Here is a 22,606-nt window from a genome sequence, read left to right as displayed (position 1 = left end):
CACTTTAGCTAACGGGGCCTCCCGCTGCCACCATGCAGCTGCCACACAATTTCTGTTCTCATCCTGAAGCAAAGTTCTTAACCCGAGGTACTATTTCTGGGTTAGCGGAGTCTGTAACCTGAAGCGTCTGCAACCTGAAGTGTCTGCAACCTGAAGCGCCTGCAACCCGAGGTACCACTGTATGTATGTATGTGTGGGCTCAGCAAATCCCATCAGATATACACGAGAATTTTGGGTTTAGGGAAGAGGTGGTTGACTTCCTTTCCTCAAGGACTACCTTGAGGGACCACTCCCCTCAAGGGCTGCATGCACACACTCCTGCCACAGACACACATACACAGCCAAAGTAGACAGGCAAGCATCCACGCACAACAGAGGGGGACACACTTGGCACACCTAAACTTTAGGAGAAATTCACTTCTTCCTAACTCCTCGCATCATAGTAGAAACCAGCCTGACCAGCTATGCATGCTGCAAGTTATGAAAGCAAGAAGTTTGGTTTCCCAAGGGGGGGTGTGAAATTGACCTCCGAACCTGACTCCCTCCTCCCGGATCCATGAAGCTGCAAGAGTTCCACCAGTGAAATAGTTTTCAGGGTTGGGCTAATGAACCCTTTGGGGAGCAGCAAAAATGAATGACCAGAAAGACACCCATCTCTGAAAAGCCTGGAAGGGACAGTGCACCATGCTAGGTATCTGCTTTGCATCTGTTTTGTGGCAGAAGATCCTGTTTTCAATCTCCTGCCTTTCCTTGTTGAGTTGGGAGACTCTTGCCTGAAACCCCAGAGAGCTTCTGATAGTCATTGGAAACAATACTGAGCCAGATGGACCAACTATCTTACTTAGTATAAGCATCCGATGTTCCTATGTTCTCAATTTGAAATGTGGAACTTTTCATGCACTAAAACTCAAACACAGAATTACAGAATTGCATGAGAATTGTAGAATATAGAACCTGCAGTGCTATTTTTAATAGGGGAAAAAATGGTGGCTATACTCACCATGAAGCTGTTACAGTAAGTGCCACACTTTTAACTTTTTAAGGAAAAGGTGTCAGGACTGCGTACTTATGCTGAAAAAAGCACCGAGAAGCTGAAAATATAGAATTGCAAGTGGGGACCTGAGACAGTGGGAGAAGGAAGTCAGTTTCTGGACCTACATGGATAGTTCATTGGGCAAAGGCTTCAGAAGTGACCCAGCCTTGAGCACTCTCTTATTTCATACCCGTCCTAAATAACTTATGCCAGATTTCCAGTCTTGATACTATAAAACTGAACTGTGAGCAGGAGAACTCCCTTGCAGACATGCCCTTGGTGACCCAGAATAAATAAATACAGCAGAGTTAAGCTTGTGTTGCATCAGAACTATTGTTTCAGATGCCAACCTACCTCCTCTTGAGCCCTGCCCAGCCTAGTCGTGACTGGTGCCATCTTCTGAGTAGTAGATCATGACTCTGTCTCACCTCCATGATCTACGATGCCCATACATCCTTAGAGCGAGAGTGCACTCTGATGATGCATTACACCAATACATCATGGACACAGAGTTTGCTCGGGTGATGTATGAGTGCCCTGAGAATGTATTTCTCAAATGGTAGTATTGTTCAGGGACAAAGCCTAGCCAAAGAGTAGATTCAATTTAATTACAGTGCAAGTGGTAGTCCAATCCTAGGAGGCACTTTGGCATCTGAATGTTGGCACCCTAAAGAAATATAGGTTGCTGTTGCTTGTGCCATTGAGTTACATCCCAATGTGCCACATTTTTTAAGTCTTTTTTTTTTTTTTTTGCAGGGAGGAAGGAGCACAGGTTCAACAGCTATTCTGGGCAAAAGGCGGGGAGTCTTTGGAAAAACACTTTTGGAAGAAAAAGCCATGATGGATGCAGGATGAATAGCCAGTCATATCCTGTACACAAGAGAAACTAGTGTCTGTGCAAAAGGAACAGGTCCCTAGTCTTCAGGGTAAACAATCTGTGCAAATTCCTTCTTGTACACTTAGGATCGTAGAATCATAGAATCTTAGAGCTGGAAGGGACCCAAGGGTCATCTAGGCCAACCCCCTGCAATGCAGGAGGAAGCTCTTCTATAAGCAACCAGTAACCTCTGGTGGTATGCTGCTGTTACTTTGGTTGTGTATATAATAGCCTGCTCATTTCTGCTTCCTTACTCCATCAGTGAAGATAATTATGAGCTAACAAAGGCATAGGCAAACTCAGCCCTCCAGATGTTTTGGGACTACAACTCCCACAATCCCTTGCTAACAGGACCAGTGGTCAGGGATGATGGGAATTGTAGTTCCAAAACATCTGGAGAGTGAGTTTGCCTATGCCTGAGCTAAAGTATATGGCCATAGCTAATACAGTAATGCATTTTGGCTGAAGAACTGCTGTTATTGACAGTGGGGTTATGAGTCCTTTAAAACTTGCTCTAGTAAACAGAAGCAGTACTTCATTTTGAGTGATATAAATACCATGTCTTGATTTTAAGAGGGACAACCTGGAACAAAGGAACTTAAAACCATTTATTTAGGACTGAATTGCAACAACGGCTTCCTGTTGCACTATGCTAAAGGTATTTACCTGGCAGTGATGGGAATGATTCTGTTGTATCACCGATTGCTACTCCAGTGAGGGTCGCTGTGCTTGTTTTATATGCGTTTATGCTCTAATTGTATTGTCCCTTTTCTCAGCAATGCTAAGATGGTTGTCTTATCACCAGTTACGTACGACTGCTGCGAAGGTTCATTTGGCATACATTTAAATGCTAACTGAATTCTCACAGACTGTGCCCTTGCATTCCATTGCCACGTGACTCAGGCCTTTATGCACACACACCTGGGAGGTAACTGAGGGTCATACCCTGTGCATCTGATGAAATGGTCTCTAGTCCATGAAAGCCAATGCCATTATAAAATGTGTTAGTCTGTAAAATTTGTTGGTTTCGCTGCAACTGACATGGCGATCCCTGTGGAAATTTGCCTCGGCTTCCAGAACATTCCACTTCCAGATAATTTACCCTGAAGTCGTATCCTCCCCCCCCAAAAAAAATAAAAAATAAAAAAATTGAAAGCACCCATGACATGATGTCCTTTTTCATTGTGAATAATCATTTGGGTGAGTGAGTTGCAATGGCTCTCATTCTAGCTCCTGTTCTGTTCCTCTTCCCCCACCCTTCCTGGACATTGTTTTCCCTTACTCCGCCAAGGGTTCTATAGGCAAAGATATGCAGTATCTCCTGGGGAAAGAAAGGAAGGAAGGAAGAAAGGAAGGAAGGAAGGAGAGAAAGAAAGACCTTCTTTGAAATCCTCTCCACCTTAAAAATGGGTCCTTCTGTATTTACTAGGCATGTTCTAAATTGTTCTTTGTTTTATTAACCTATGCAATTTTACACCTTGTGCACTCTTTCTTGCCTCTGTGCATTATTCTGGTCTTGGATATTTATTCTTAGTTAAATGGTAAGTGCCAGGTACACAAGGTTCTGTTCTCTGGCTTCTACCCCCTACCCCAACACAGCAGCACGTAGCTCACTAGTAGCGGCTGCTATAAGTCTTCTTGATGCACTGTATTGTTAAGCCATTAGACTTTGGTTTTGCAAGAGACGCACAGAAAACGCTTCGCCCTCCCCACCTCCTCCAGCTTTTGTGTGACCTGAAATGTAGGTTCCGCTAGCAGTGAACTCAATCACGGTTCTCTCCTAGGCTGCTATTAAACCTTGGCTCTAACCATCCAAGAAATTAATCTCCAGTGCCCAACCTCTCCCGGTCCCTACTGTGCTCTGTAGCAGCTGCACACCACCTTTGATCCCCAACCGCATGACTTCATCCATAAACCTACGTATCTTGCTGTGACTATTGAACCTCTTCCTACAGTCTGTTGTAAGTAAGGGCGAGGAGAATCTTCAGGACTTTGGTGTTTTACATGTGTCAGCCTCAATCATAGTTTACTTTTACCCTGGGTTTTTAAAAAAATAGAAAGGAAATCAAGGGCTTCTCTTTCCCCCAAGTCTTATCCTGGTCAGATTCTTTGATACAGATGATAACTTACACAATACAGTGAGGCAAAGAGGAGCAAAAAAGCTGCCATGTTTTTATTAGATATTGGATGCAAATTTCATTGGGATCCCTGATGGTGACTACGTGTCTTTTACTCCAAAACCTTCTTTTAGTTTAAAATGTTATGATCCTACCCAGGAAGTGAGTCTTTACATGGTTAGGCCTTCAGATAAAGGTATTATGGAACTAATAATAACAGCCATTTGTCTAGTGCGGTTAAACCCATTTCACACATCTCAGTAATCCTTACAGTGGGCCTGTAAGGAGTTATTTATTATTCCCATTTTATAGATGGACTATTGAGACAGATTGATCATGGCTTGCCAAATTCAGGTCAAAACCTGTGACATTTGGGTTCACAGCATGCTCCTAACCATGTCTACTCAGAGGTAAGTCCGATTGAATTCATGGGCTTGACAACCAGGTAAGTGGAGTTTACCACCTCATGAGAAGAGAAGACTCCCTGGAAAAGACCCTGATGTTAGGAAAGATTGAGGGCACAAGGAGAAGGGGACGACAGAGGATGAGATGGTTGGACAGTGTTCTCGAAGCCACAAACATGAGTCTGACCAAACTGCGGGAGGCAGTGGAAGATAGGGGTGCTTGGCGTGCTCTGGTCCATGGGGTCACGAAGAGTCGGACATGACTAAACGACTAAACAACAACAAGTTTTAGAAACCACTTCTCAGTTCCCAACAAGATTAAAAACAACAACATTAAAAAGCAAGATTCATCTAAAGAGCCCAACCAGTGGAAAGCTTGTGCAAGGATATTGGCTTGTACAAAAGGACTTTGCTCTTGTGCTCCCGAAATTGACTCTGGGGAGGTTTTGGAGAACCCCCTGGACAGCACAAGTGGGGAGGAGAGAGGATTCATTCCATATGTCAAACTGAAATGCTTGTACAGATGGAATATTCATATTGGTGTGATGGTGAATCCAACCCAATACATCCATCCCTAAAGGTAAAGGTAAAGGTACCCCTGCCCGTACGGGCCAGTCTTGACAGACTCTGGGGTTGTGCGTCCATCTCACTTAAGAGGCCAGGGGCCAGCGCTGTCCGGAGACACTTCCGGGTCACGTGGCCAGCGTGACATCGCTGCTCTGGCGAGCCAGAGCCGCACACGGAAACGCCGTTTACCTTCCCGCTAGTAAGCGGTCCCTATTTATCTACTTGCACCCGGGGGTGCTTTCGAACTGCTAGGTTGGCAGGCGCTGGGACCGAGCAGCGGGAGCGCACCCCGCCGCAGGGATTCGAACCGCCGACCTTTCGATCGGCAAGTCCTAGGCGCTGAGGCTTTAACCCACAGCGCCACCTGCGTCCCTACATCCATCCCTACAAATGTACAATTAATATTTCATAAAGGATGGGGTCACACCTCAGGGAAAGCCTTCTTAATCAAAAAGGAGTTTTTTGTTTTCTTTTGCCATTGTATGCTACAATTTCTCTAGTCCTTTGATGGGCAAATTGCCACTCCGGGGGGAAGAAAGAGACTTCCAGAGAACAGCTGAATTCACAGTGAGCACATTTGCATGACCAGGTTTAGTTTTAAAGAAGAATGCTAAGTTAAGAGATTTTTTGGGCACATGGCTTCACTTTTTTTGGCTGTTGTGCGATGTTGAGGTCCCACCTTGCAAAAATTCTCCTTTAATTACTTCTAGGGAAGCAAGATCCAGTTGGTAAACTCTGCAGCTCGAGGACAACTTTTCTTGCCAAGCATGCATTACCAAAGACTAATTGTTAGCATGGTGCACCTGCCTGCTCCCCTGGTAGGTAGAGCCAATGAGAGGGGGGAAAGTAATTTATTAATGATCAAGTCACAACTAGCAATGGAAACAATAGGAGTGTCTGCAGGCAGCACTGCTGGGGGCAGAGGTGCAGGTGCTTCGTGCCCTAAATGGGAGAGTCGGCATATTTTTTTTACGAAGCTTGTTTGTAGCCCTTTCTCCATTTCCTTCTGCTCTGTGCATGCTCCCTTCCCTTCTCCAAATGTTTTGCCTTCACAACAGGCTCAGCATTCTTGCTTGGGGTGATAAAATAGCTGTCAACTTGAGCATGGAGGAAAAGCACAGAAGCGAAAACACACACACACACACACACACTAATGCACCAAGCAACAACAAAATAGCTGTAAAGACCAAATGAATTGGAGCTGAATTTCCATTGAAACAAGTGATTTGTATTGAGGCTACTAATGTGGTACGTACAGCTAAAAAGGAAAATGGCGAAAGAATGCTTATAGCTGTGGACACCTTTGAGGGGTTAAGGGCTACTCTCAGTCAGTGACTTATTCTTTTTTGTGAGATTTGCTACAAAGTTCACTAGTATGGATGGTTAGGAAATACACAGATTTTCCAAAAGATTTCCCACTGCTCTGAGTGGCATGCATAATGCTGCCTTATACGCAACCAGGCTATTGGTCCATCTAACTTAGCATCTTCAACTCTGACTGGCATTGTCTGCCACAAGCTCCTTGCTGGAGTGAGCATCAGAGTTTGGGTGCTTTTTAGGAGGCTAAAACAATTGGAACTTTATGTGCAATGGAGAAAACATGGTGGGAAGATACAGCGGACCACTTTTCCATCCTGGAGTTTGCTGGCAGTTAGAAAGGAGTGTGGGAGCTTACAATGTAAAGAAAACAAAGATCTATACAAGTGTTCCAGCATTTTCCAGTGCTGGGTCCCATTATGTTGTTGGACTCCAATAATCTTTAGGCAACATGGTCAATGGCCAGGGGTAATGGGAGTTGTAGTTCAGCGCTATAAAGGGAGCCAAAGTTGAAAAAGGCTGATGTATACTAACAGTGTCTTTTATAAAAATATATTGTTATTTTTCTGTCATAGAAAGAGCCCATCAGATTTGACAGGTGGCAGAACAACCAGGACAGAGATTTCTTTATGGTTTATTTCACAAGCCTCCACTCTCATTTCTCATTTCTACTGCTTTCTTCTCATTCAGTGTTGAGGCCATATCCTCAGGCAGAGCAAGGGGGCAGAGCTGGGAGGACTGAATTTGCTCCCTCCTTCCTCGAAACAAACACAGTTTTCACCCTGAGAAAAGGAGGTAATAAATATTTTGGAATAAGACAAGTTACACTAGTGGAATGCGCTCCCCAGGGAGACTTGCCAGACACCATCTTTGTTTAGTTTAACTGACAGGGAATACTCCCCCCCCCCGGATACTTTGGCCTTCAACTCAAAGGTTATTGTGGCCTCTTTTAATCTATAGGGTTATATTTTGTGAGATAAGTGATTAGCAAATACAATAATAATTAATAATAGTAGCTGTAATGCAGGGCAGGGCAGCTCTCAGGTTTTTCCCCCAAGCTGTGATGATATCATCTGTTGGCGTGATGATGTCAGAAGTGATTATGTCATCTGCCAGATCATCCTTGTTCTGACAACTGAATGAGGCAGCAATGCAAACATTATTCTTCAAAATGATAGCATGGAGGAGGATTCTCATCCAAGTAAAGCTTCTGTTTGGTTTCTGTGCTCATTCTCTGACTTCTGCTGTACTAATTCGACCCTGCCTTTACTACAATTTGAAGGCCTTTTGATCACCTCATTCATTTGCCAAAGCAAGTGGAAGCCATCACTTACCATGGTACTCTGGCAGATGATGCCATTGCTCCTGCGCTCTCTCTCTCTCTCTCTCTCTCTCTCTCTCTCTCTCTCTCTCTCTCTTTCTCGTCTCTAATCCTGGAGCTGCACTCCCTGCTCCCCAGGTCCTGCTCCACCACACCATCACATTTAAAATAAATACAAATGCAAGTTTCTAGCTCTCCTGGATGCATATGAATAAGGAGTAACGCATGCAAAATTATTGAAATTAATCCAGCATGCAAATCTATCGTGTTTCATTTCTCTCTTAATAAACTTTATGCCAACCAAGCATGGTTGGCACATAGTTTATTAGGGGAGAACCTAAACACAGTGATAGATTCATAAGCTACATTAATTTCAGTGGGGCTTTTGCATGCATTAATTGATGAAGGATTGTAATGATCATCACATCACAGCAGGATTGTGATTTAGCAAGAGCAGGATTGTTTTTTGTTTAATATTCTGAACATATTTGTACACTTCTAATTGGAGTAATCCAAACAGATCCAAGGCTGAAATTAATTAAGTCTTGGTTCTCATAAGGTAAAGGCATGAACAAGGGCCATGTAAGAGACAAAGAAGAAAAATGAGAGTTACGGAGGCATAGCTCTACTTGCGCACCATCATCAAGCATGTGTAATAACTACCCATTTCTTTTTTAAGGAAAAAGCAGCTGTCAGGACTAATAGGAGCTGTAGTTCAGCAACATCTGGAGAGTCACAGGTTTCTCATACCTGACAAGTTAGCCTATGAGCTTTTCAAATGGGAAATTAAGCACAACTTTGCATGAGAGCCCTTTGCCCTACATAATGAGGGTTAGGACAGGAAGGCTGTTGATCACTATGCATTTCCATGTTATGCTGCTTTATTTTATACAAAGATGAAAGATGTAAACCAGGCTTCTGCGGAATGTCCCCACTAAGCTGAATTCTAAGGCAGCAATCACATACAATAGCTTTATCCATTCAGCAGTTCAAATCCATATTTACCCTCCAGCCTCCTGATCAGCATTGGAATTTTCTAGCTTTTTCCTCTGGGTTAACGCTGCTGCAAAGCTGTCCATCAGGACCTCTGCTGGCTTCCGCAGAGTGCCATTAATAAAGTCAGTGAAATAGAGAAATGGGATCCTTCTAGAACTGTTCAGATTGTGGTGTGTGCGTGTGTGTTTTCACCCCTGTGAAGCCAGCTGGGGTGCCCGTGTTGTGGATAAATGCAGTGATGAATGGTGGGTCAAAGAAGGAGCAGGCTGATTTCGCTCCAAGCTTGACCCTGTCTCAGGTCTGACGTTTGAAATGACAGGTGCATTAAAAAGTTATTTGTTTGGAGTGGGGGAAGGGGAGTCATTTGCAGTGCTTGGTGGACGCGGCACCTGGCCTAGCAGGAAAAACTGGAAGAAAAGTGATCCAAGTTCTTTCCTGCGTACAGTGCAATCTTTTCTTTATGAAGTCAGCTACTGTGAAAATTCATGGACAGGTCAATACACCAGGTCAGCGGCTTCTTCTCGCACATAGGGAGAATAAATGGGTTAGTTGTAGTCTCCTTATTGAGCTAGTTGTGTGGGAAGGAACTTTATAATAATCCATCACAAATAATCCAGCTATCTTATCATTGATTTCTCAAAGCATCCCATCCCCTCCTATTTAGATTTAAAATGGGCTCACAAAACCTTGGAACAGGTGTTCACATCTCGATATCTGAATGCTCCTTGCAATCTTGAAGTTTCCTTTTGCCATCTGTAAAGTGGAGATAATAGCAACCTGTCTGTCAGGGTTGTTGTAAATCATCCAAAACCCAGAGGTATGCAGAACATTTTGTGGAGAGAGTGGGCTACGTCTTTCCAGGGGAAGGAAAACTCCATTCCTCCCATCTCAGCAGTGTGGTGTAGTGGTTAAGAGTGGTAGACTTGTAATCTGGTGAACCAGGTTTGCGTCCCCACTCCTCTACATGCAGCTGCTGGGTGACCTTGGGCTAGTCACACTTCTCTGAAGTCTCTTAGCCCCACTCTCACAGAGTGGGAGAGGAAGGGAAAGGAGATTGTTAGCCACTTTGAGACTCCTTCGGGTAGTGATAAAGTGGGATATCAAATCCAAACTCTTCTTCAGCATCCTCAATTCTGACTTTGTCCCACACAATGCCTTAGCACTCTTGTATCTTCAAGAAGAGATGAGTGAATTTGTCAGTCTGGGTGTCTCTCAGTTCCTTATTTTTCCCATTGAAATTTCAATTACCTACATTTACATACCATTTTATGGATTTTTTTTAAAAAAAGAAAAGTCATTATGAAAAGTCATCAATATTTTTGTGTGAATGGCTCCTGATGTACACACTTTTGTGTGCATTTTTGCCTCATTTACAAATTTTTTCAAAGCAATTTCCCATAGTACAATGCATTTTAAAATGTTATTTTCACTAGTATATGCATTTCAATGCAAAATTTACACTAGTATATGCATTTTTGCACACATTATTTAGCATTGCAAAATTCAGAGAATTGTAAACTTTGATGGGCTCCTGTGATTTGGTTCACACATTGTTTCAGAAAATTAAAATTGTGCAGGTTCACCTTTAATTGTGAACTAAATTGAATTTCTTTTCCCCTTCTGTACATCAAATTCACCTACGCCAGCTTGTCACTATTTTAGAGGACAGACTAAAATGCATCCTGGAGCTTTGGGTTTGTGCAGTTAAAGTGGATTAAAGAGCTAATGGAAAGATGCATAAACACTCCACAAGGTAATTGGGATGAATGCATGACAAATGCTCACTAAAGACTGGATATGGTCTAACCTTCACGTACGCAAATCAGGATGAATGCTCAATAAACATGCTGTATTTTTTCCTCTTTGCTCTGTTCCACGTCCCTTTGGGCAGCTGAGGATTGGTACGATGCATGGCTTGCCTCTGCTGCTTTTTCTGAAACTGCGCTTGGGCTGGGCATAGGAAGAGTGCAAAGTGTCAGAAATGCATCACCTCACATTCTACCAGTGCTTGTGCTGAGAAGGGGGCTTGGCAACACCTTCTCCCATTTAAACTGTCCAGGTCACTGCAGTCTTGGATGGGGTGCTTCTGCTGATCATACCACCACCTACAGAAGTCCATCTGGTGCTAATACAGACGAAGGCCATCTCCCTCCCAATGCATACCTCTTCCTAATAAAATCAGGCAAGTGCTAACTGTGGGCATACCTGCTGAAGGCTATGCTTTCTGTGACCTTTCCTATTGATTAATACCAGTTGCTGAAGTCCTTGGTCATTGTTATGAATTTACTGGTTTTATTGGTGTTTATTTTTATAGGATATTGCTATTTTTTAATATTGCACCAGCCACTTTGATATTTCTTTTGTAGATGAAAAGTAGCACAGAACTAGGCGTTGAGTCTAGATCTTGCAGTGCTTTAGAACAGGAACAGCCTCTGGATAGGCAAATGAAACAGTGGATGTGCTTTCTGCAGTCAAACCAAGCAGCTTGGAGTCCACTGGTCTGGAGATCGCTGGAAGAAATATATGCGTAGGAAACTGCATTTCACCAAGTCAGACCATCTGTCTACCTAGTTCAATATGACCTACATTGACTAGAAGCGGCTCGCCACAGTTTCAAACAGGGGACATTTCCAGGCCTACTTGGAGATGCTGGGGATTGAACCAGGGACCTTCTGCATGCAAGGCAGATGTTGTACCGCTGAGCTACAGCCATTCTACAGAATTAGCATCATGGCGGAACTCAGTCTTGAGGCACGCTGATTTATTTCCACAGAGCTCAAGAAGGAAATATTCACAACAGAGTGACCCTCTTATTTGTGGTACCTCTGGTTGCGAACGGGATCCGTTCCGGAGGCCGTTTGCAATATGAGCAGAACACAACCCACGTCTGCGCGTGCGTGAGTCGCGATTCACCGCTTCTGTGCATGCGCGTGACATCATTTTGCACATCTGTTCATGCGCGAGCAGCGAAACCCAGAAGTAACGCTTTCCGGTACTTCCGGGTCACCGCGGAATGCAACCTGAAAACGCGCAACTTGAAGCAAACGTAACATGAGGTATGACTGTACAGCATGAGGCTTTTATTCTAGACTGTACATAGCATTGTGGGAGGAAAAATCACTCCTGTGTAGTCAGTAAGCATAACTACGAACTGAATGATTTGTGGCAAGACTCCAGAGGTCATATGCTGGTGCAGGGACTCTATCCTCTGGTGAATTTAACTTGGTCACAGGACAATCAAAATGAAAAGCTGTTTGACTGCTATTTGATTCCACAAGGTACTGTAAGTGCATCAGGATATCTGGGGCTTGCGTTTATTTTGCGTATCTGTCCCCTAGTCATATACATTAAATAGAATCAAGACTTCTGATTTACTCTAAAACAAACCTATTTTCTTGTGGGATTTATGTATTTGGCACTAGACACCCCTGCACTGCACAGCAGGATTATTTTTTTTATCACTCTATTTCTTTTTACTGACATCTGTTTTAATGCTAGTGGCAGGAAAAGAATGTAAGAAGTGGCCCTTATACCTGAGTATTTTACAGGATCTTAAAGCAATAAAAGCAAGATTGGATGCAAAACAGTGTATGGTTTATGATGCTAGTGGATCAGTCCTTTGTTAGGTAAATTGGGTGGCGCTGCGGGTTAAACCACAGAGCCTAGGACTTGCCGATCAGAAGCTTGGTGGTTCGAATCCCCATGACGGGGTGAGCTCCTGTTGCTCAGTCCCAGCTCCTGCCAACCTAGCAGTTTGAAAGCACGTCAAAGTGCAAGTAGATAAATAGGTACCACTCCGGCGGGAAGGTAAATGGCGTTTTCGTGCGCTGCTCTGGTTCACCAAAAGTGGCTTAGTCATGCTGGCCACATGACCCGGAAGCTGTACACCGGCTCCCTCAGCCAATAAAGCGAGACGAGCGCCACAACCCCAGAGTTGGTCACGACTGGACTTAATGGTCAGGGGTCCCTTTACCCTTTACCTTAATAGTGGTCATATGGCAGGAGATAATGGTTGGGACTGGGATGAGGAAACTGTGACTCTCCAGATGTAACTGGACTTCAACTCCCATAATCCCTGACCATTGGGCATGCTGTTTGGGACTGATGGGATTTCAGAGTCTGACAACATCTGGAAGGCCTTAGGGTCCCCAGCCTTGGGTTAGGAGATGGTTAGAAATCTCCCAATGCATTTGTGTGAGGCACCCATCAGAGAGAAGGTGATATTCCCTCTAAGTGAGGGCAGGAAGAAGATTTGTTTGTTTGTGTCTGTGTGTCCCATCAGCCCCATCCACCATGGCCAGTGATCAGGGATGATGTGAATTATGGAAGGCGTCTTATCGGTTATCCCTGTGCTACTTGATTTAAGTCAAATGTTTTGGCTGCAGAACAACACACAGTGGGGAAAAAAGCTTTTCTTCATTGTTTTGTTTTGTTTTTTAAAAAACAAATGAACAGCCCAAATTGGTTAGTTCTTCACATTTACCCAGTTCCATGTTTTATGGAGGAAGGGAAAGAAGTGCTCAGCCTGTGCATTTATTCAGCCCCACTGCCTTTTGTAATATACATTGTTCATTTACAAATGCACCCATTGTACAGATGCGTATGGGAATGCAAGTTTCCACCAGGGAAAAATCTTAAAATTCATTTCTCTCTTTCTGCCAATTTCAACCCGACTTCTTTCTCTCCGCCCTCCATTTATTATTATTTTTGACATGCATTTACCTAAGAGGAACACAAATATTGTTTTCCCCACCCTGCCAGCTAGGGTTGAGTTGCTTCTCTAGCAGATCTCGATTTCCCTGTGAATTGGCAGCCATCGATACTGGACAAATCACCGCTTAGTTCCATGGCTCATAACACTCCTGAATAAGCCCAAGCTGCTTATTCAACGTATCTGACGAATGTCCCCAAAGAACACCTTACAGGCTGGTTCACTACAGCTCTCTTAGAAGCAGAATTTGAAATGAAACAACATTTGTTATTAAGCCATGAGTGTTATTTTTAAGGCTGCCAAAAGCTGAAAATGGGCATTGGAGATCTCTGTTGTACTTACACAAAACAATGAGGGTCTCACGCTGAGGTTGTTTAATGCTTTGCCTCATGATATGACAAGATGGAGTATCGGTCGGGAAGAATATAATCCACCCACCCCCGGCGAAACTCTTTTCTCTGTAGTGAGTACATACAGACATAGAAAAGGACCGTTCCTGAAGTGACACTTCAGAAGCAAGTCTCTCCGCAGCAGCTGATTTAATGGGCCATTTGGGAGAAATTGATGCAGCTTTCAATAGATAACTGATATGGCTACTTAAAAAAACAAAACAAAATCCCACCACACAAGCTGGTGTAAGTACTCCCAGCATACAAAACATTCCTGCTAAATATATAGCTCAGTAGTAAATATATACTGAGGTAGAGGTGCTGTAAATACCTTTAGGTGGCAGTGATTAATATAACACCTAGGTCTGTAAAAGTCAAGAGAATGTGGAAGGAACTGTGTGGATTAGGCGGTAATGGTCTTAAACATACCATTTAGGGTATATACGCCTGTGTGTTTGTGTGTGAGAGAGGAGGGGTCCCTCAGAGTTTGGAAAGCTGTGCATTCTTTTTTCAGACACAGACTTTCCCTGCTTAGTTGATTGAGAGGCTTTGCAATTCTTCAAAAGACTGGTGCATTCAGTGGACAAGTCTAATAGTGGGTCCAACAGTCAAGAAGTCAGGAAAGTGCGTTCTGCACATGATGTACAGGGAATACTACTATGACTGCTAATTTTATACCCCACCCATCTGGCTGGGTTTCCCCAGCCACTCTGGGCGGCTCCCAACAGAATATTAAAAACACAACAAAACATAAAACATTAAAAATTTCCCTAAACAGGTGTCTTCTAAAAGTCAGATAGTTGTTTATTTCCTTGACATCTGATGGGAGGGCGTTCCACAAGGTGGGCGCTACTACCAAGAAGGCCCTGTGCCTGGTTCCCTGCAACCTCACTTCTCTCAGGAAGGGAACTGGCAGAAGGCCCTCAGAGCTGGACCTCAATGTCCAGACTGCATGATGGGGGGTGGAGACGCTCCTTCAGGTGAGGGTAGATGACAGTGCTATCTTCTAGGGGTGCTCAAGGGTACACAGGGCTGGCACCTTTTCCCCTCCCCAAAGATTAAAAGTGTGGCCCTTACTGTAACAACTGCAGTAAGTGCAGATGGGGCTCATCAGTCTGGGAAGGTAGCACATCTAGGAGAAGGAAAACTCTGATCCTAAACTTCCACTGCCTTGCGGGACATATTTGGGAGAAGAAATGGCTAAAGTGTATTATTACTATTAATAACAATTCCTGCTATATGTACTGTGATTACAGTCTCAAAATATCCATAACAGTGGTTCTCCAAACTGCTTCACATATTGTGATAAGGTGCATAACTGTGGTGAATATTATCATGTGTTGTAAACAAGTGCTCACTTATTGGTTACAGTTTATAGTAGCTTCCACATGCATGCTTGCCATGAGTATGAGATGTACCTCATGATATTTTACTGTGGTCGTCATAGAGATACACCTTGAATAAATTGGATTTTGGTCCCTGTTCTTCCCTTCCCCTCCCCTGGTCTTGGGACTGGTGGCAGCTAGAGGAATAGGCATCTTAATATTTTTGAGTGAATCAGTGAATATAAGAATATTATACATTTTCTGTTCTTTCATAAATATTTGGTGCACAACTCTCCGATCACTGGGCAACCCGTCTTACCCAGGACACGTTTGTGTAAAGCTGTAAAACCTACCCAATAACTGGAAACTGTAAATCCAGAAATTGGCACATCAATGCTCATAAGTAAGGGCAAGACCTTTCTGTCAATGTTCATTTACAGAACAAATGCTGGGGGACTATTCTCAGCGGAGCTGTAAATATCCCCATTGTACTAATGTACTGGGAATCATTGCCCTAGGCTAGCGACTGTTTTTAATTGGAACTCTGGATTAGTGAAATCAGATGAACTGAGCAGCATCACAAAAATATTGTATATTTGATGGTGCTGATACTATTAATAATATAGCAGTTTTCATAGACCCCCACAACTACTGATTAAGCTGCTTTACATAGTTGTAACACAATAAAAAATACAATTAAAAAAGAGTTTAGTTTTCATTTAAAATTTTCATTTAAGCCTAAATTTAAAAGGCGGGGAGGAATTGGAAAAGTAAATAAACACCAAAGATGGCTGAAAGCAGCACCTGGATTTTTTATTTTAAGAAAAACATCCTCCCTACCGGAAGTGAAAATGCTTCATGAATGGGAGTGAAGGAATAACCCATATATCCAGTATAGTAATGGTGGTAGAGGGAAAATCTCTGGATTGCAACCTGACAGCTTTATTTTGCAGTTACTTCTTAAATTATTATTATTATTATTATTATTATTATTATTATTATTATTGCAACAGACCCTGGCTTGGTGAGCAAACATGTGAAGACACTGTACAGTGGTACCTTGGGTTACATACGCTTCAGGTTACTTACGCTTCAGGTTACAGACTCCACTAACCCAGAAATAGTACCTCGGGTTAAGAACTTTGCTTCAGGATGAGAACAGAAATCGTGCTCCAGCAGTGCTCCGGCAGCGGGAGGCCCCATTAGCTAAAGTGATGCTTCAGGATAGGAACAGTTTCAGGTTAAGTATGGACCTCCGGAACGAATTAAGTACTTAACCTGAGGTACCACTGTACCTGTAAATGAGAACTGAATCCACACATCTGGAAAGCAGGAAGGCGAAGTCTTGCTATGGAGGCAGTGGAGGTTAAGGAAGAAAAAGCCCTGCTCCCACACAGAGATTGGACTCCTTGAGAGTTCATGGAAAACTTTCCAGCATACACCTGAGCTTGCAAATTCATTGTGCAATATGTTTAAAAAGGAGAGAGAGAGAAGTGCAAAGATAGAGGGAGTATTGCTCAGCCAGCCTAAACCAGAGCGTGTACCTGGACAGCTGGTACTTTTCAAAGTGCCTTCATTTTATAGCTATCCATCATGAACAAGGGAGAGCAGCCAAGCCCTGAATTGCAGAACTAGTACCTTGGGAGTGTTCAGCTGTGAAACCTGAGTTGGCAGCACAGATTTGCCATATGAAAAATGCTCGAAGGGTTTCCCTCCCTCCCCTTTATTTGAAGGAAGCGAGAAGGGTTCACAGTCTCTGAATCAATTCCCAAAGAAGAGTACTGTAATTTTTGGCAAGGAAACATCCAACAGGATGTATTTTTAAACCAACAAGATCCCCTCAGAAACATTTTGAACTTTGGGTCTGAAAGCTTATGGAGATCAGTTAAAGAAGGTGATGAGTCTGCTGCTCACGTTACATTTTGTGCCAGGAAAATGTTTTACAGAAATATGTATATTGAGGGAACCTGCTTATGAAAATGTGTCCATTAGGAGAAATTTGCGCTAAAATCCTGAGGCATGTTCATGATGACTTTTTGAAGAAAATTCGAAAACTGGTGTAGAAATGAACTTAAGGTTGGAAAAATTAGAAAGCTAAATTGGAATATTCACTCTTCGCCAGAGTAGACCTGCCGATTTCACCACTGCCCAGCAAAGAAACTACTGAGGGCAAAACAACATGTGATGATAATAGGGCTTTTGAAAAGGCATGCCTAAGCCAGAAGGGTTTTTTTTGGGGGGGGGGTGCACAGTTGTGAGCCCCAATCCAGAATACGCTCCCAACCCAAATCTGGGAGCATGCGCCAGTTTCCCACTGAAAGCCACCACTGTGGCAGGGTGCAGTAAACAATACCTTTGCAGGGCAAGTAACTTGCAGAAATCTGTGTGATGCTTGGCTGGAGATTGCCATGGTCTCTGAATACAAATCCCCCCTTCAGAATGAAAGCAGATGATTTAAGTGTGTGGTGTAGTGGTTAGAGTGGTGGACTAAGACCCAGAAGGTCAGGGTTCAGATCCCCACTCAGTCATAAAGGTGACGTTCGGCCAGTTAAAGTCTCTCAGCCTGACCACAGTCACAGTCTCTCAGACTAACCACAGTCTCTCAGCCTAACAGCCTTACAGGGTTGTTGCGGGGAATAAATAAGGTGGGTGGGGAGAATCATGTACACCACCTTGAGCTCCTTAGAGCAGGCATAGGCAAACTCGGCCCTCTAGATGTTTTGGGACTACAACCCCATCATCCCTAGCTAGCAGGACCAGTGGTCAGGGATGATGGGAATTGTAGTCTCAAAACATCTGGAGGGCCGAGTTTGCCTATGCCTGCCTCAGAGAAAGAGGTGAGATATAAACGCAACAAACCAACAAACATTAAAAGGCTGCCTAACATTTGGCCCTGGAACCACCTCAGACATATGTGTATTCAAGGATTTACTACTGAGGAGGTTGTTTTGCATTTGTTCACTCACGCCAGAGGGCAAATTGGGGAAAGCATGTGCATCCTGGGGAACTTCCATTTACCTCACTAAGGAAGCCAACCTTTCGCTTTGAGAATTACTGCCGTTAAGCCCCATAGTCGGCTCCAAACAGCAATTCTGATTTAATCAGGGTTCCGCAGTCTGTAAGTCCATAGGTAAATAAAGCAGCCGCTATAGTTTATCATTTATTTATGAACCTATTTGCGGCCGGTGTTTTGCATATTAATCAGCGGTTCTCCATGTGGCAATTCTGTATTGAGAAGAAAAGGCGGGGGCCAGAAATGGCCCGCTCCTTGCTATGTGACTTCTCTTGCCCCTGGATAATATGCAAAGAATTAGATTAGAAATAGCCTTATGAATAAATGATAAAATCCCGAGTTATGTATATATTTAAATGGCGGTGTCACTCTTGAGAAGACATGGGAAACAGCTTCTCTACTGCCCCCCTGACCTGCCTCCACCACATCTTTTCCACCACGAGGCCACAACGGAAAACATTGTGTGTTAAAATGTGTTTGTCTTGCTTTAGGTGGAAAAGAAGCACAGAGCATCTGAGGTGAAGAAGACACCCTGAGGACTGACCCAAGGCTGCTGTTGTCACAGAAGACCAAGTCACAGGCCGGGAAGTGGCGTATGCTATTTTTAACCATGTGCCCAAAATAATGGGGTGTCAGGAGAAAGTCAATGAGTGGAAGATTACAGTGTTCTTGACCACAGATGATGAGGACAGAACCCACCACTGTGACACACACCAGCTTAGCATACAAAATATGTAGTGTCTCTTATGTTAAGATGAGAATAGTGACATGTTTCTTTTTAAAATCCACCTATGTATGGATATTTCCCAGAATGGGTAGCTGTGTTAGTCTTTTGCAACAAAAGCAGTGAAGAATCTTGTGGTACCTGAGAGACTAACACATTTACTTAGGCCAGGGGTGGGGGAGAAACTTGATTCTGTTTGCATTTTGATGAGAAAATACACAATTTGCACTTCTGCAACCAGTTACTGAAATCAAATCACTGAGGAAGCGCTGTAGCTAAGCAGCAGAGCACTGCTTTGCATGTAGCAAGGCCAAGGTTCAATCCTCAGCATTTCCAGGAAGGGCTAGGAAAGCATCTCTGCTTAAAACACTGGAGAGCAACTGCTAGTCAGTATGGACAATATGGAGCTATATGGACCAATAGTTCGATTTGGTATAAGGTGGCTTCTGTTAAAGAGATGTTTCATATGCATAACATGTAAAGTTTATATACACTGAGGTTTGGAAAAAAAAAACTTATGTAAAGGTTTGCATTTGCAAAGTAGAAAAGTTTGTATTAGGCACGAGAGGTTTCACACTGACAAACGCGGCAGAAAAGGTTGAATGTTCCGTTTCAGTCTTTAAGCTCATTGATGACTCATCCTGGAAACCTGAGCTTCAGATCTCTCACAACAGGAAGGTGAAACCTGAGACTTCAGCGTCTCTGTCAGCAATGGAGCTTGCAACAGAAGCAGTAGTGGTTTCACTCTGCAATGATGGATGAGCAACTTGCTTAGGATCTCTCTTTCTCTCTCTGGGACTGGAGATGAGAAAGTTCTTGTACTAAATCAAGGACTAAAAAGAAGATGGGACCGCATTGCTTGCTTGATTAAAAGCAATGAGTTACTTTGTATCTTGTAACAGTTTTTCAGGACTATTTTAAGTTCAATAAAGCTTTGAAACTTTTCTTGTGATAGGGAGCCTTCATTCTGCACAAAAGCCAAGATCCAAATCAGGGATTCTGTTGCTGCAACTCTAACTGCCTCATATGTTCCTAAAACACAACTATCCTTTGAAATTCACAGACATCTGAATTTTGCAATTAAGTTCACCAACCAAATATTGTGTATAAAATGACAGATATTGGGGGGAAATGTGTTCAGAAGTGCATATATTAGTGGAAACAGCATACCAAAAGGCAATGCATTATGTTTGGGAGAAGCACTGGCAAAAATATGCATATTACTAAAAAAAAAGCATACAAAAATGGGTAGTGGGAAAAATTTGCACTAAAATGCTGACAAATTTTCAAAAAAAATTTCTTTTTTTAAACAACAAGAAGTGTAAACCGCTGCAGTAACATGGAAAAACTGCTTTTAAGATTGGAAAAAATGAGAAGCTGAGAGAAGCTGCAATTGACAGTTTCTAGGAGTTGACAGGCTAGTATAGGGCACTAGGGATATTGATAATCTATCTAAGCCAGTGAGCAGGCCAGTGTAAGGCAAAAGGCTGCATTGTTTCATGATATAAGCAACCACCTGTATACAATGTGTGCAGGGGCCATGCTGGGAATTCAAAATAATGCCACATGACTCATGTAGCCAATCACAGCTAGCAGGCCTCCAGAATTGAGTCTCTGCTATGCCGGAAGTGAGTATTTGCTGAGAATCGCCTGCCTCTAGTACAGAGTTACATTGTTACTCGAAATAACTCCAGTTAATTTTCCTTAAACAATCACAGACTAAATTTGGAAGGAATGCAGATGCTTTTCCAAGTCTAATTATAATGGTGCCTGCAACAGTGAGCTATTATTTCAAACAAGGACTACTTCAGCAGGATCCCTCAGATTGGGCCTCCCGGTCATTACTGTACCGCTCTGCTGGCTTGCGGACTTGGCATGCATGCTTTATGCTGTGGATTCAAACGCACCTTATTGCAACTGTATTAACTCCCCAAACTGCACAATAATATACTAGACGGAGAGTATTGGCCCAGAAAGTCATGCCCTGCTGCTAATGAGGGTTGTTCTCTTCAGACATTTTATTGCCCCCTGTTTCGGGATTCCTTAATTGCTTTAATCTTGGCAGAAATACTTATCTGGGGAGGGGGCTTAGGGTGAGGGAAGGCTGCCTAAACCAGCAAATCCGGAATCTAATGATGATTAAGCCAGAGACAACAAGATACATGGAAATAAGGGTCCAATACAAAGCCAAAAAGGGGAAAACTCACCCACAGAAACACAGCATTTGTATACAGACTTTGCTTCTCTGATATCAGAGAAAGGCAGAAATGTAGTTTCTTCCAATTAGAATCCACCATAATTCTATGAGAACCCCTTATTTACCTATGAGGCTTTGATAACTACGCAGTTTTTCCTCAGACTTTGCTGTCTATCAAATATATGCTTATGCTGCTGTTTATTGGGTTTGTTTTATGGGTTATTGCATGGCCTCTGCTGTTCTTTTTCTTGATTGTGCCATACTTCCTTTTGTAAGTTGCTTGTAGACTCCTTAAGCATTGAGCCACTAAAACATCAAATAAATAAATAAATAATAATTCCCAAACAAATTTTGTTTTCCTAAAGCACTATTGGTCAGGAATTCTTTTTTTAAAAAAATAATATTTATTACTTTTAAACCTTACAAACAAGAAAAGAAAGAAAAGGAGAAAAAAGAAGAAGAAAAACAAAAGAAAAAACACACACATCTTCTGTCCGAGGCTCTTAACTCTTTTCCTGGTCCCTTCTGCAGATCTTCTTCATATTTATACATGCACTTTACTTTGTCTTCTGCTGATCTTGTTCTTAATATCCTTTCTTTGATGCTGAAGAGTAGGTCTCGGGGGAGCTCCAACCTAACAATGTTTTTATTCCTTCTCGACATGTCATCCACATCTCCGTGGTTAAAACTAAAATCCAAAAGATATTTCAGGATGTGTTTCAAAGTCCCTCCAAATCTGCAGGTCCCCACAACTCCAATTTCCTCCTGACCCAGGTCCAGATCCCAAAGGTCAATAAATCCCTGCATGAGGTGATCTATCCAACTTTCCTTCTCCAGCCCAAGCAGGGTTCCAATCTGACTTTCTCTGAATTCAATCATAGAGGGCAACAACTTGTAATCATTAAATTGCCTCTGTAAGGCTGGGGCTCTCTCCCTCTCCACTTGTATTACTTTAGGTTCAACAACCACAACTTTCTCCCTCACTTTCTCCACCATTTGGCATGTCAAAGTAGATTCCTGTATCGGTTCCTGAATAGTTTCTGTGTAGATGTTCACTTTTTATCCCAAATTAGTCACTTTTTGTCCCAAAATATCAATTTTAATATTCATCACATCCGTCTTCTTGTGGAGCTGTTCCAATGACTCACTTATCTTGCATAGTGCAATCACTAAGGCTTCTTCTGTCGACATTCTCAAGCAATCCAAGGTCAATCTCACGGTTTTCTCTTGCAGCTGGAGATTCCACCAGCCCAACTCTTGTAACAATTTCAAAGGCTCCCTCTAGAGGGAAACAATTTCTGTTTGTATCAATCCTTTTAAGCACAGTTCAAGCAGTAAAATTAGTTTCAATTTTCAGCTACTTTTACTCCTTTTTAAACGCAGAAGGAGACAATGAAAGCAATGTATTTCTCTTATTTATCTAACTGTCACAGTCAATGAACTTTCCCCAAAACGTCAGTCTTACTAGCAGTCCATTTCCAGGTTCAGAGCGGTGGTAATCCAACTTTTTTCACTCTCTCCTGCAGGCTTACGCGATCCAAAATTTTCCCCCTCTTCTCCTGCCTCCAAGGGGGGTTTAATGATTTTAGCCGATGGAAGTTTAATCCTTTACATA

General features: G+C 42.9%; 1 long non-coding RNA gene across 1 annotated transcript; it reads left to right on the top strand.

The window, feature by feature from the left end:
- The first annotated feature begins 10,173 nt into the window (after window positions 1-10,173).
- Window positions 10,174-19,738, top strand: LOC307218142. The gene is made up of 2 exons (XR_013839818.1): window positions 10,174-10,385; window positions 18,562-19,738. It is a non-coding gene; the product is annotated as an uncharacterized lncRNA (long non-coding RNA).
- Window positions 19,739-22,606: the final 2,868 nt, after the last annotated feature.

The sequence above is a fragment of the Podarcis cretensis genome (assembly GCF_951804945.1).
Source record: "Podarcis cretensis genome assembly, chromosome: 6".
Classification (NCBI taxonomy): domain Eukaryota; kingdom Metazoa; phylum Chordata; class Lepidosauria; order Squamata; family Lacertidae; genus Podarcis; species Podarcis cretensis.
This window is presented reverse-complemented; position numbering and strand designations above follow the sequence as displayed.